A 14628-nucleotide genomic window follows, 5' to 3' on the forward strand; every position below is an offset into this window, starting at 1 on the left:
ACCATATTTGCTCATTCAGCCGGAAAATGCTTTTAAGCGCATAAAATCTTAAAATCTTGATTTCTGGCTAAATAAAAGCTGTTGCTATGATATTGCGATGCTGAACTGAGTTGTTCTGGGTCAAATATGAAGGCAAACCCACTTTCCTTTCAGTATTTTGCTGCATTTGGCAGAAACAAGCATATTTGCTCATTCGGCCTGAAAATGCTTTTAAGCGCATAAAAAGTTACACTCTTGATTTCTGAATAAATAAAAGCTGTTGCAATGATATCTCCATGCTGAACTGAGTTGTTCTGGGTCAAATATGAAGGCAAACCCACTTTCCTTTGAGTGTTTTTCTGCAATTGGCAGAAATCAGCTCATTCGGCCTGAAAATGCTTTTAAGCACATAAAAACTTACACTCTTGATTTCTGGCTAAATAGAAGCTGTTGCAATGATATTTACATGCTGAACTGAGTTGTTCTGGGTCAAATATGAAGGCAAACCCACTTTCCTTTTAGTATTTTGCTGCATTTGGCAGAAACAAGCATATTTGCTTATTCGGCCTGAAAATGGTTTTAAGCGCATAAAAACTTACACTCTTGATTTCTGGCTACATAAAAGATGTTGCGATGATATTTCCATGCTGAACTGAGTTGATCTAGGTCAAATATGAAGGCAAACCCACTTTCCTTTTAGTATTTTGCTGCATTTGGCAGAAACAAGCATATTTGCTTATTCGGCCTGAAAATGGTTTTAAGCGCATAAAAACTTACACTCTTGAGTTCTGGCTAAATAAAATCTGTAGCAATGATATTTCCATGCTGAACTGAGTTGTTCTGAGTCAAAAATAAAGGCAAACCCACTTTCCTTTCAGTATTTTGCTGCATTTGGCAGAAACAAGCATATTTGCTAATTAGGCCTGAATTTGCTTCTAAGCGCATAAAAACTTACACTCTTGATTTCTGGCTAAATAGAAGCTGTTGCAATGATATTTACATGCTGAACTGAGTTGTTCTGGGTCAAATATGAAGGCAAACCCACTTTCCTTTGAGTATTTTGCTGCAATTGGCAGAAACAAGCATATTTACTCATTCGGCATGAAAATGCTTTTAAGCGCATAAAACCGTACACTCTTGATTTCTGAATAAATAAAAGCTGTTGCATGATATTTCCATGCTGAACTGAGTTGTTCTGGGTCAAATATGAAGGCAAACCCACTTTCCTTTGAGTATTTTGCTGCAATTGGCAGAAGTCAGCTCATTCGGCCTGAAAATGCTTTTAAGCGCATAAAAACTTACACTCTTGATTTCTGGCTAAATAAAAGCTGTTGCAATGATATTTCTATGCTGAACTGAGTTGTTCTGGGTCAAGTATGAAGGCAAACCCACTTTCCTTTCAGTATTTTGCTGCATTTGGCAGAAACAAGCATATTTGCTCATTCGGCCTGAAAATGCTTTTAAGCGCATAAAAACGTACACTCTTGATTTCTGTCTAAATAAAAGCTGTTGCAATGATATTTCCATGCTGAACTGAGTTGTTCTGGCTCAAATATGAAGGCAAACCCACTTTCCTTTGAGTATTTTGCTGCATTTGGCAGAAATCAGCTCATTCGGCCTTAAAATACTTTTAAGCGCATAAAAACTTACACTCTTGATTTCTGGCTACATAAAAGATGTTGCGATGATAGTTCCATGCTGAACTGAGTTGTTCTGGGTCAAAAATGAAGGCAAACCCACTTTCCTTTCAGTATTTTGCTGCAATTGGCAGAAATCAGCTCATTCGGCCTGAAAATGCTTTTAAGCGCATAAAAACGTACACTCTTGATTTCTGGCTAAATAAAAGCTCTTGCAATGATATTTCCATGCTGAACTGAGTTGTTCTGGGTCAAAAATGAAGGCAAACCCACTTTCCTTTCAGTATTTTGCTGCATTTGGCAGAAACAAGGATATTTGCTCATTCGGCCTGAAAATGCTTTTAAGCGCATAAAAACTTACACTCTTGATTTCTGGCTAAATAAAAGCTGTTGCAATGATATTTCCATGATGAACTGAGTTGTTCTGGGTCAAATATGAAGGCAAACCCACTTTCCTTTGAGTGTTTTGCTGCAATTGGCAGAAATCAGCTCATTCGGCCTGAAAATGCTTTTAAGCGCATAAAAACGTACACTCTTGATTTCTGGCTAAATAAAAGCTGTTGCAATGATATTTCCGTGCTGAACTGATTTGTTCTGGGTCAAATATGAAGGCAAACCCACTTTCCTTTCAGTATTTTGCTGCATTTGGTAGAAACAAGCATATTTGCTCATTCGGCCTAAAAATGCTTTTAAGCGCATAAAAACTTACACTCTTGATTTCTGGCTAAATAAAAGCTGTTGCAATGATATTTCCATGATGAACTGAGTTGTTCTGGGTCAAATATGAAGGCAAACCCACTTTCCTTTCAGTATTTTGCTGCATTTGGCAGAAACAAGCATATTTGCTCATTCGGCCTGAAAATGCTTTTAAGCGCATAAAAACTTACACTCTTGATTTCTGGCTAAATAAAAGCTGTTGCTATGATATTGCGATGCTGAACTGAGTTGTTCTGGGTCAAATATGAAGGCAAACCCACTTTCCTTTTAGTATTTTGCTGCAATTGGCAGAAATCAGCTCATTCGGCCTGAAAATGCTTTTAAGCGCATAAAAACTTACACTTTTGATTTCTGGCTACATAAAAGCTGTTGCGATGATATTTCCATGCTGAACTGAGTTGTTCTGGGTCAAATACTAAGGCAAACCCACTTTCCTCTGAGTATTTTGCTGCAATTGGCAGAAATCAGCTCATTCGGCCTGAAAATGCTTTTAAGCGCATAAAAAGTTACACTCTTGATTTCTGAATAAATAAAAGCTGTTGCTATGATATTGCGATGCTGAACTGAGTTGTTCTGGGTCAAATATGAAGGCAAACCCACTTTCCTTTGAGTCTTTTGCTGCAATTGGCAGAAATCAGCTCATTCGGCCTGAAAATGCTTTTAAGCACATAAAAACTTACACTTTTGATTTCTGGCTAAATAAAAGCTGTAGCAATGATATTTACATGCTGAACTGAGTTGTTCTGGGTCAAATATGAAGGCAAACCCACTTTCCTTTAAGTATTTTGCTGCATTTGGCAGAAACAGGCATATTTGCTCATTCGGCCTGAAAATGCTTTTAAGCGCATAAAAACTTACACTTTTGATTTCTGGCTACATAAAAGCTGTTGCGATGATATTTCCATGCTGAACTGAGTTGTTCTGGGTCAAATATGAAGGCAAACCCACTTTCCTTTCAGTATTTTGCTGCATTTGGCAGAAACAAGCATATTTGCTCATTCGGCCTGAAAATGCTTTTAAGCGCATAAAAACGTACACTCTTGATTTCTGGCTAAATAAAAGCTGTTGCTATGATATTGCGATGCTGAACTGAGTTGTTCTGGGTTAAATATGAAGGCAAACCCACTTTCCTTTCAGTATTTTGCTGCATTTGGCAGAAACAGGCATATTTGCTCATTCGGCCTGAAAATGCTTTTAAGCGCATAAAAAGTTACACTCTTGATTTCTGAATAAATAAAAGCTGTTGCAATGATATTTCCATGCTGAACTGAGTTGTTCTGGGTCAAATATGAAGGCAAACCCACTTTCCTTTAAGTATTTTGCTGCATTTGGCAGAAACAAGCATATTTGCTCATTCGGCCTGAAAATGCTTTTAAGCACATAAAAACTTACACTCTTGATTTCTGGCTACATGAAAGATGTTGCGATGATATTTCCATGCTGAACTGAGTTGATCTAGGTCAAATATGAAGGCAAACCCACTTTCCTTTTAGTATTTTGCTGCATTTGGCAGAAACAAGCATATTTGCTAATTAGGCCTGAATTTGCTTCTAAGCGCATAAAAACTTACACTCTTGATTTCTGGCTAAATAGAAGCTGTTGCAATGATATTTACATGCTGAACTGAGTTGTTCTGGGTCAAGTATGAAGGCAAACCCACTTTCCTTTCAGTATTTTGCTGCATTTGGCAGAAACAAGGATATTTGCTCATTCGGCCTGAAAATGCTTTTAAGCGCATAAAAACGTACACTCTTGATTTCTGTCTAAATAAAAGCTGTTGCAATGATATTTCCATGCTGAACTGAGTTGTTCTGGCTCAAATATGAAGGCAAACCCACTTTCCTTTGAGTATTTTGCTGCATTTGGCAGAAATCAGCTCATTCGGCCTTAAAATACTTTTAAGCGCATAAAAACTTACACTCTTGATTTCTGGCTACATAAAAGATGTTGCGATGATAGTTCCATGCTGAACTGAGTTGTTCTGGGTCAAAAATGAAGGCAAACCCACTTTCCTTTCAGTATTTTGCTGCATTTGGCAGAAACAAGCATGTTTGCTCATTCGGCCTGAAAATGCTTTTAAGCGCATAAAAACGTACACTCTTGATTTCTGAATAAATAAAAGCTGTTGCAATGATATTTCCATGCTGAACTGAGTTGTTCTGGGTCAAAAATGAAGGCAAACCCACTTTCCTTTCAGTATTTTGCTGCAATTGGCAGAAATCAGCTCATTCGGCCTGAAAATCCTTTTAAGCGCATAAAAACGTACACTCTTGATTTCTGGCTAAATAAAAGCTCTTGCAATGATATTTCCATGCTGAACTGAGTTGTTCTGGGTCAAATATGAAGGCAAACCCACTTTCCTTTGAGTGTTTTGCTGCAATTGGCAGAAATCAGCTCATTCGGCCTGAAAATGCTTTTAAGCGCATAAAAACGTACACTCTTGATTTCTGGCTAAATAAAAGCTGTTGCAATGATATTTCCGTGCTGAACTGATTTGTTCTGGGTCAAATATGAAGGCAAACCCACTTTCCTTTCAGTATTTTGCTGCATTTGGTAGAAACAAGCATATTTGCTCATTCGGCCTAAAAATGCTTTTAAGCGCATAAAAACTTACACTCTTGATTTCTGGCTACATAAAAGATGTTGCGATTATAGTTCCATGCTGAACCGAGTTGTTCTCGGTCAAAAATGAAGGCAAACCCACTTTCCTTTCAGTATTTTGCTACATTTGGCAGAAACAACCATATTTGCTCATTCGGCCTGAAAATGCTTTTAAGCGCATAAAAACTTACACTCTTGATTTCTGGCTAAATAAAAGCTGTTGCAATGATATTTCCATGATGAACTGAGTTGTTCTGGGTCAAATATGAAGGCAAACCCACTTTCCTTTCAGTATTTTGCTGCATTTGGCAGAAACAAGCATATTTGCTCATTCGGCCTGAAAATGCTTTTAAGCGCATAAAAACTTACACTCTTGATTTCTGGCTAAATAAAAGCTGTTGCTATGATATTGCGATGCTGAACTGAGTTGTTCTGGGTCAAATATGAAGGCAAACCCACTTTCCTTTGAGTATTTTGCTGCAATTGGCAGAAATCAGCTCATTCGGCCTGAAAATGCTTTTAAGCGCATAAAAACTTACACTTTTGATTTCTGGCTACATAAAAGCTGTTGCGATGATATTTCCATGCTGAACTGAGTTGTTCTGGGTCAAATACTAAGGCAAACCCACTTTCCTCTGAGTATTTTGCTGCAATTGGCAGAAATCAGCTCATTCGGCCTGAAAATGCTTTTAAGCGCATAAAAAGTTACACTCTTGATTTCTGAATAAATAAAAGCTGTTACAATGATAGTTCCATGCTGAACTGAGTTGTTCTGGGTCAAATATGAAGGCAAACCCACTTTCCTTTCAGTGTTTTGCTGCAATTGGCAGAAATCAGCTCATTCGGCCTGAAAATGCTTTTAAGCACATAAAAACTTACACTTTTGATTTCTGGCTAAATAAAAGCTGTAGCAATGATATTTACATGCTGAACTGAGTTGTTCTGGGTCAAATATGAAGGCAAACCCACTTTCCTTTAAGTATTTTGCTGCATTTGGCAGAAACAGGCATATTTGCTAATTCGGCCTGAAAATGCTTTTAAGCACATAAAAACTTACACTCTTGATTTCTGGCTACATAAAAGATGTTGCGATGATATTTCCATGCTGAACTGAGTTGATCTAGGTCAAATATGAAGGCAAACCCACTTTCCTTTTAGTATTTTGCTGCATTTGGCAGAAACAAGCATGTTTGCTCAGTCGGCCTGAAAATGCTTTTAAGCGCATAAAAACTTACACTCTTGATTTCTGGCTAAATAAAAGCTGTAGCAATGATATTTCCATGCTGAACTGAGTTGTTCTGGGTCAAATATGAAGGCAAACCCACTTTCCTTTCAGTATTTTGCTGCATTTGGCAGAAACAGGCATATTTGCTCATTCGGCCTGAAAATGCTTTTAAGCGCATAAAAAGTTACACTCTTGAATTCTGAATAAATAAAAGCTGTTACAATGATATTTCCATGCTGAACTGAGTTGTTCTGGGTCAAATATGAAGGCAAACCCACTTTCCTTTGAGTGTTTTGCTGCAATTGGCAGAAATCAGCTCATTCGGCCTGAAAATGCTTTTAAGCACATAAAAACTTACACTTTTGATTTCTGGCTAAATAAAAGCTGTAGCAATGATATTTACATGCTGAACTGAGTTGTTCTGGGTCAAATATGAAGGCAAACCCACTTTCCTTTCAGTATTTTGCTGCATTTGGCAGAAACAAGCATATTTGCTCATTTGGCCTGAAAATGCTTTTAAGCACATAAAAACTTACACTCTTGATTTCTGGCTACATAAAAGATGTTGCGATGATATTTCCATGCTGAACTGAGTTGATCTAGGTCAAATATGAAGGCAAACCCACTTTCCTTTTAGTATTTTGCTGCATTTGGCAGAAACAACCATATTTGCTCATTCGGCCGGAAAATGCTTTTAAGCGCATAAAATCTTAAAATCTTGATTTCTGGCTAAATAAAAGCTGTTGCTATGATATTGCGATGCTGAACTGAGTTGTTCTGGGTCAAATATGAAGGCAAACCCACTTTCCTTTCAGTATTTTGCTGCATTTGGCAGAAACAAGCATATTTGCTCATTCGGCCTGAAAATGCTTTTAAGCGCATAAAAAGTTACACTCTTGATTTCTGAATAAATAAAAGCTGTTGCAATGATATCTCCATGCTGAACTGAGTTGTTCTGGGTCAAATATGAAGGCAAACCCACTTTCCTTTGAGTGTTTTTCTGCAATTGGCAGAAATCAGCTCATTCGGCCTGAAAATGCTTTTAAGCACATAAAAACTTACACTCTTGATTTCTGGCTAAATAGAAGCTGTTGCAATGATATTTACATGCTGAACTGAGTTGTTCTGGGTCAAATATGAAGGCAAACCCACTTTCCTTTTAGTATTTTGCTGCATTTGGCAGAAACAAGCATATTTGCTTATTCGGCCTGAAAATGGTTTTAAGCGCATAAAAACTTACACTCTTGATTTCTGGCTACATAAAAGATGTTGCGATGATATTTCCATGCTGAACTGAGTTGATCTAGGTCAAATATGAAGGCAAACCCACTTTCCTTTTAGTATTTTGCTGCATTTGGCAGAAACAAGCATATTTGCTTATTCGGCCTGAAAATGGTTTTAAGCGCATAAAAACTTACACTCTTGAGTTCTGGCTAAATAAAATCTGTAGCAATGATATTTCCATGCTGAACTGAGTTGTTCTGAGTCAAAAATAAAGGCAAACCCACTTTCCTTTCAGTATTTTGCTGCATTTGGCAGAAACAAGCATATTTGCTAATTAGGCCTGAATTTGCTTCTAAGCGCATAAAAACTTACACTCTTGATTTCTGGCTAAATAGAAGCTGTTGCAATGATATTTCCATGCTGAACTGAGTTGTTCTGGGTCAAATATGAAGGCAAACCCACTTTCCTTTGAGTATTTTGCTGCAATTGGCAGAAGTCAGCTCATTCGGCCTGAAAATGCTTTTAAGCGCATAAAAACTTACACTCTTGATTTCTGGCTAAATAAAAGCTGTTGCAATGATATTTCCATGCTGAACTGAGTTGTTCTGGGTCAAGTATGAAGGCAAACCCACTTTCCTTTCAGTATTTTGCTGCATTTGGCAGAAACAAGCATATTTGCTCATTCGGCCTGAAAATGCTTTTAAGCGCATAAAAACGTACACTCTTGATTTCTGTCTAAATAAAAGCTGTTGCAATGATATTTCCATGCTGAACTGAGTTGTTCTGGCTCAAATATGAAGGCAAACCCACTTTCCTTTGAGTATTTTGCTGCATTTGGCAGAAATCAGCTCATTCGGCCTTAAAATACTTTTAAGCGCATAAAAACTTACACTCTTGATTTCTGGCTACATAAAAGATGTTGCGATGATAGTTCCATGCTGAACTGAGTTGTTCTGGGTCAAAAATGAAGGCAAACCCACTTTCCTTTCAGTATTTTGCTGCAATTGGCAGAAATCAGCTCATTCGGCCTGAAAATGCTTTTAAGCGCATAAAAACGTACACTCTTGATTTCTGGCTAAATAAAAGCTCTTGCAATGATATTTCCATGCTGAACTGAGTTGTTCTGGGTCAAAAATGAAGGCAAACCCACTTTCCTTTCAGTATTTTGCTGCATTTGGCAGAAACAAGCATATTTGCTCATTCGGCCTGAAAATGCTTTTAAGCGCATAAAAACTTACACTCTTGATTTCTGGCTAAATAAAAGCTGTTGCAATGATATTTCCATGATGAACTGAGTTGTTCTGGGTCAAATATGAAGGCAAACCCACTTTCCTTTGAGTGTTTTGCTGCAATTGGCAGAAATCAGCTCATTCGGCCTGAAAATGCTTTTAAGCGCATAAAAACGTACACTCTTGATTTCTGGCTAAATAAAAGCTGTTGCAATGATATTTCCGTGCTGAACTGATTTGTTCTGGGTCAAATATGAAGGCAAACCCACTTTCCTTTCAGTATTTTGCTGCATTTGGTAGAAACAAGCATATTTGCTCATTCGGCCTAAAAATGCTTTTAAGCGCATAAAAACTTACACTCTTGATTTCTGGCTACATAAAAGATGTTGCGATTATAGTTCCATGCTGAACCGAGTTGTTCTCGGTCAAAAATGAAGGCAAACCCACTTTCCTTTCAGTATTTTGCTACATTTGGCAGAAACAACCATATTTGCTCATTCGGCCTGAAAATGCTTTTAAGCGCATAAAAACTTACACTCTTGATTTCTGGCTAAATAAAAGCTGTTGCAATGATATTTCCATGATGAACTGAGTTGTTCTGGGTCAAATATGAAGGCAAACCCACTTTCCTTTCAGTATTTTGCTGCATTTGGCAGAAACAACCATATTTGCTCATTCGGCCTGAAAATGCTTTTAAGCGCATAAAAACTTACACTCTTGATTTCTGGCTAAATAAAAGCTGTTGCAATGATATTTCCATGCTGAACTGAGTTGTTCTGGGTCAAATATGAAGGCAAACCCACTTTCCTTTGAGTATTTTGCTGCAATTGGCAGAAATCAGCTCATTCGGCCTGAAAATGCTTTTAAGCGCATAAAAACTTACACTTTTGATTTCTGGCTACATAAAAGCTGTTGCGATGATATTTCCATGCTGAACTGAGTTGTTCTGGGTCAAATACTAAGGCAAACCCACTTTCCTCTGAGTATTTTGCTGCAATTGGCAGAAATCAGCTCATTCGGCCTGAAAATGCTTTTAAGCGCATAAAAAGTTACACTCTTGATTTCTGAATAAATAAAAGCTGTTGCTATGATATTGCGATGCTGAACTGAGTTGTTCTGGGTCAAATATGAAGGCAAACCCACTTTCCTTTGAGTGTTTTGCTGCAATTGGCAGAAATCAGCTCATTCGGCCTGAAAATGCTTTTAAGCACATAAAAACTTACACTTTTGATTTCTGGCTAAATAAAAGCTGTAGCAATGATATTTACATGCTGAACTGAGTTGTTCTGGGTCAAATATGAAGGCAAACCCACTTTCCTTTAAGTATTTTGCTGCATTTGGCAGAAACAGGCATATTTGCTCATTCGGCCTGAAAATGCTTTTAAGCACATAAAAACTTACACTCTTGATTTCTGGCTACATAAAAGATGTTGCGATGATATTTCCATGCTGAACTGAGTTGATCTAGGTCAAATATGAAGGCAAACCCACTTTCCTTTTAGTATTTTGCTGCATTTGGCAGAAACAAGCATGTTTGCTCAGTCGGCCTGAAAATGCTTTTAAGCGCATAAAAACTTACACTCTTGATTTCTGGCTAAATAAAAGCTGTAGCAATGATATTTCCATGCTGAACTGAGTTGTTCTGGGTCAAATATGAAGGCAAACCCACTTTCCTTTCAGTATTTTGCTGCATTTGGCAGAAACAAGCATATTTGCTCATTCGGCCTGAAAATGCTTTTAAGCGCATAAAAACGTACACTCTTGATTTCTGGCTAAATAAAAGCTGTTGCTATGATATTGCGATGCTGAACTGAGTTGTTCTGGGTTAAATATGAAGGCAAACCCACTTTCCTTTCAGTATTTTGCTGCATTTGGCAGAAACAGGCATATTTGCTCATTCGGCCTGAAAATGCTTTTAAGCGCATAAAAAGTTACACTCTTGATTTCTGAATAAATAAAAGCTGTTGCAATGATATTTCCATGCTGAACTGAGTTGTTCTGGGTCAAATATGAAGGCAAACCCACTTTCCTTTAAGTATTTTGCTGCATTTGGCAGAAACAAGCATATTTGCTCATTCGGCCTGAAAATGCTTTTAAGCACATAAAAACTTACACTCTTGATTTCTGGCTACATGAAAGATGTTGCGATGATATTTCCATGCTGAACTGAGTTGTTCTGAGTCAAAAATGAAGGCAAACCCACTTTCCTTTCAGTATTTTGCTGCAATTGGCAGAAATCAGCTAATTCGGCCTGAAAATGCTTTTAAGCGCATAAAAACGTACACTCTTGATTTCTGGCTAAATAAAAGCTGTTGCAATGATATTTCCATGCTGAACTGAGTTGTTCTGGGTCAAAAATGAAGGCAAACCCACTTTCCTTTCAGTATTTTGCTGCATTTGGCAGAAACAAGCATATTTGCTCATTCGGCCTGAAAATGCTTTTAAGCGCATAAAAACTTACACTCTTGATTTCTGGCTAAATAAAAGCTGTTGCAATGATATTTCCATGATGAACTGAGTTGTTCTGGGTCAAATATGAAGGCAAACCCACTTTCCTTTCAGTATTTTGCTGCATTTGGCAGAAACAAGCATATTTGCTCATTCGGCCAGAAAATTATTTTAAGCGCATAAAAACTTACACTCTTGATTTCTGGCTAAATAAAAGCTGTTGCTATGATATTGCGATGCTGAACTGAGTTGTTCTGGGTCAAATATGAAGGCAAAACCACTTTCCTTTGAGTATTTTGCTGCAATTGGCAGAAATCAGCTCATTCGGCCTGAAAATGCTTTTAAGCGCATCAAAACTTACACTCTTGATTTCTGGCTACATAAAAGATGTTGCGATGATAGTTCCATGCTGAACTGAGTTGTTCTGGGTCAAAAATGAAGGCAAACCCACTTTCCTTTGAGTATTTTGCTGCAATTGGCAGAAATCAGCTCATTCGGCCTGAAAATGCTTTTAAGCGCATAACAACTTACACTCTTGATTTCTGGCTAAATAAAAGCTGTTGCAATGATATTTCCATGCTGAACTGAGTTGTTCTGGGTCAAATATGAAGGCAAACCCACTTTCCTTTGAGTATTTTGCTGCATTTGGCAGAAACAAGCATATTTGCTGATTCGGCCTTCTTCTTCTTTTCCTTTCGGCTGCTCCCTTTCAGGGGTCGCCACAGCGAATCATGTGCCTCCATCTAACTCTATCCTCTGCATCCTCTTCACTCACACCAACTAACTTCATGTCCTCCCTCACTACATCCATAAATCTCCTCTTTGGTCTTCCTCTAGACCTCCTGCCTGGCAGCTCCAACCTCAGCATCCTTCTACCGATATATTGTACTTGAACTCCTCTGTCACACCTACAGCACCTCACCACTGTCTTACAGCTCTCATACATGTCCTGCACCACTCTAACATACTTCTCTGACACTCCAGACGTCCTCAAACAATACCACAGCTCCTCTCTCGGCACCCTGTCATACGCTTTTTCTAAATCTACGAAGACACAATGCAACTCCCTATGACCCTCTCTGTACTTCTCCATCAGCGTCCTCAAAGCAAATACTGCATCTGTTGTACTCTTTCTAGGCATGAAACCATATTGCTGCTCACAAATACTGACCTCTGCCCTTAGCCGAGCTTCCACTACTCTTTCCCACAACTTCATTGTGTGACTCATCAGCTTTATTCCTCTGTAGTTGCCACAGCTCTGCACATCTGCCTTGTTCTTAAAAATTGGTACCAGTACACTTTTCCTCCAGTCCTCTGGCATCCTCTCACTCTCCAAGATCTTGTTAAACAAACTAGTCAAAAACTCTACTGCCGCCTCTCCTAGACACTTCCATACCTCCACAGGTATGTCATCAGGACCAACTGCCTTTCCACTCTTCATCCTCTTCAATGTCCTCCTCACTTCACTCTTACTAATCTTTGCTACTTCCTGCTCCACAACAGTCACCTCTTCTACTCTTCGTTCCCTTTCATTTTCCTCGTTCATCAACTCTTCAAAGTACTCCTTCCATCTTCCCATCACACTCCTGGCACCTGTCAATACATTTCCATCCTTATCTTTAATCACCCTAACCTGCTGCACATCCTTTCCATCTCTATCTCTTTGTCTGGCCAACCTGTACAAATCCACCTCTCCCTCTTTAGTGTCCAACCTAGCATACAAGTCCTCATATGCTCTTTGTTTGGCCTGTGCCACCTCTATCTTCACCTTACGCTGTATCTCCCTGTACTCCTGTCTACTCTCTTCAGTCCTCTCAGTGTCCCACTTCTTCTTAGCTAACCTCTTTCTCTGTATACACTCCTGAACTTCCTCGTTCCACCACCAAGTCTCCTTGTCCGCTTTCCTCTTTCCAGATGACACACCGAGTACCCTCCTACCTGTCTCCCTGATCAAATTAGCTGTAGTAGTCCAGTCATCTGGAAGCACCTCCAAACCACCCAGAGTCTGTCTCAGCTCCTCCCTGAAAACTAAACGACATTCTTCCTTTTTCAACTTCCACCACTTCGTCCTCTGCTCTGCCTTAGTCCTCCTTATCTTCCTCACCACCAGCATCATTTTACACACCATCATCCTGTGTTGTCTGGCTACACTCTCCCCTACCAATGCTTTACAGTCACTGATCTCTTTCAGATTACAACGTCTACACAAGATGTAGTCTACCTGAGTGCTTCTCCCTCCGCTCTTGTACGTCACCCTATGTTCCTGCCTCTTCTGAAACAAAGTGTTTACTACAGCCATTTCCATCCTCTTTGCAAAGTCAACCACCATCTGTCCTTCTGCATTCCTGTCCTGAACACCAAACCTGCCCATAACAGTCTCATAACCTCTGTTCCCTTCACCTACATGCCCATTGAAATCTGCACCAATGACAACTCTCTCACCTCTGGAGATGCTCTGCATCACTTCATCTAACTCACTCCAGAATTTCTCCTTCTCTTCTAACTCACATCCTACCTGTGGGGCATAACCACTCACAACATTGAACATCACCCCTTCAACTTCCAGCTTCAGACTCATCAACCTGTCTGATACTCTTTTCACCTCTAGAACATTCCTCACAAAATCCTCTTTCAATATAACTCCTACTCCATTTCTCTTCCTATCTGACCCATGGTAAAACAACTTGAACCCTGCTCCTAAGCTTCTAGCCTTGCTACCTTTCCACCTGGTCTCCTGGACACACAGTATGTCCACCTTCCTTCTCTGCATCATGTCGATCAACTCCCTAGCCTTCCCTGTCATAGTACCAACATTCAAAGTCCCTACTGTCAGTCCTACATTCTTAGCTTTCCTCTTCTCTCTCTGCCTACGAACACACCTTCCTCCTCTTCTTCTTTGTCTTCGACCAACAGTAGTCCAATTTCCACCGGTACCCTGTAGGTCAACAGCACCGGTGGCGGTTGTTGTTAACCCGGGCCCCGACCGATCCGGTATGGAAGTCTTTGTCACGATTCGCATGTTTGATTTGGCATGTGTTTTACGTCGGATGCCCTTCCTGCCACAACCCTCTGCATTTATCCAGACTTGGGACTGGCACAAGAAGACACTGGCTTGTGCCCCCTTGCGGTTGCATTCCTCTTTCAATATAACTCCTACTCCATTTCTCTTCCTATCTGACCCATGGTAAAACAACTTGAACCCTGCTCCTAAGCTTCTAGCCTTGCTACCTTTCCACCTGGTCTCCTGGACACAGAGTATGTCCACCTTCCTTCTCTGCATCATGTCGATCAACTCCCTAGCCTTCCCTGTCATAGTACCAACATTCAAAGTCCCTACTGTCAGTCCTACATTCTTAGCTTTCCTCTTCTCTCTTTGCCTACGAACACACCTTCCTCCTCTTCTTCTTCGTCTTCGACCAACAGTAGTCCAATTTCCACCGGTACCCTGTAGGTCAACAGCACAGTTGGTTAGCGACTGTCTTTTGGTTTGTTTATTTCTATCAGGCTAGCTAGCACTTTCTGTGGGAAATGGCTTATTTTGTTTATTATGGTAGCCTTGGTTCGCCCT

The sequence above is a fragment of the Channa argus genome, unplaced genomic scaffold (assembly GCF_033026475.1).
Source record: "Channa argus isolate prfri unplaced genomic scaffold, Channa argus male v1.0 Contig049, whole genome shotgun sequence".
Taxonomy (NCBI): domain Eukaryota; kingdom Metazoa; phylum Chordata; class Actinopteri; order Anabantiformes; family Channidae; genus Channa; species Channa argus.